This window comes from Theobroma cacao, chromosome 9 (assembly GCF_000208745.1).
Source record: "Theobroma cacao cultivar B97-61/B2 chromosome 9, Criollo_cocoa_genome_V2, whole genome shotgun sequence".
Classification (NCBI taxonomy): Eukaryota; Viridiplantae; Streptophyta; class Magnoliopsida; order Malvales; family Malvaceae; genus Theobroma; species Theobroma cacao.
In genome coordinates this window covers 29,935,230-29,936,799 of record NC_030858.1, presented here as the reverse complement: position 1 = coordinate 29,936,799, position 1,570 = coordinate 29,935,230, and positions in this window count along the sequence as shown.

Genomic DNA, 1,570 nt, shown 5'->3' with positions numbered 1-1,570 from the left:
CAAATTTAGAGAGAATTTATAATTTTATAATAATTATAATATAATTAATTATATTAAAAATATATAAAAATTAAAAAAATATATAAAGGTAAAAAATAATTAATAAAATTATTTATTCTCTCACTTTTTTAATTATGTGCCTAATAAATCTCAATTTTTTATCACTTTCTTATTTCTAGAATGCTATTAATTTTCAACTATATTCTCTTATTTCCAATCAACTAACTGTCATATCTATTTGATCTCCAACAACTATTTTTTTCTCACTTATTTCTCTTATTTCCAATCAACTCATTTAATGATTTCTAACAGTTATTTTTTTTCCTATATATAAAACCAATTATTTTTTTTCAATGTATAATATCTATTTTTGAATTTTTCTTTTCTCATTTGTGCTTCATTCCTTTAACTTCAATTTTTCTCTAAAAAATACATAAGAAGTCTATTCTTTTATTATCTTCATAAAATCGTGAGCCTCATTTGCGGTTTGCAATAAGCATTCAACAATTAGGTATTATTGTTCTAATCTTTACAGATTTTTTTTCTTTAATTTAGAGTTTATATTATATTAGAAGAATTTGATTATAAAAGTTTAATTAAAAATTTTACATCTCAAAAAATTAAAAGAATAAAATTTTAATTTTTTTTAATTTCAATAAAAAAAACTTCATTTGAATATTTCATTTTAGATTTTTAAACTTATTGGACCGCCTCTGCCCATATTTAACAATGCTTTCATGCCTTTGACTGCTTCAAAGGAAATGCCAGTTAGAGCTGTATTGTCCAATTCTTTTGGTTTTGGAGGAATAAATGCATGTTTACTTTTTGCTTCCCCCTCCTAGAACAGATTGATGGGTCAAACGTTCTTGTTCCGTGGTATTAGGTGCCGGTTCTTGGGTTGATTGCTTCTGCACCTTTCAAAATCACAAATCCAACATATGAAGATGATGGTTCGGTCATCGTGGCAGAATCTTGTTTATTTTCTTGTTCTATTATTTTATTGGTAATAGTAAACTGCAGAGAAGAATGTCATCATGTGATTATACAGACATTTGGATCTTCAGATTCTTTGAGATTGATTATCAGCGAGAGGAACTGCTGCTATAGAGCAGAGAAAGATGTCATGCTGGTTTTCTTTGGACATGATTTGTAGGATGTATGATATCTTTTGATTAATGGCTTGGAACTGTAAAATCATGAAAGGTACAGAGAACCAAGGGATCTGCTCCAAAAGACTTGTGAGATCTTGGGTTGTAGTCAGGTGTCTCGGTGACATGATTGTTCTGCTGGATGCATACAGGTGTCACTGATCCCTTTTCCCCTATACATTGGTTTGGGAAGTTTTATTGATAAGACTAAGTTTGAGTTTAAAGTTTCTAAGTTTATTTTATTTGGGTCAAGATTGGGCTAATTAGTGCTTAATAGACTAATTAGTTTTTGAGTTCGACGGTCTAAATTATAGTAAATCTGATATAATGAAAAAAAAAACAAAAATAATAGTTAAAAATAAAAATTTACAAAAAAGACAAAATTGAAAAAAAAATTAAAAATCTGGGAAATGAAAAGGAAA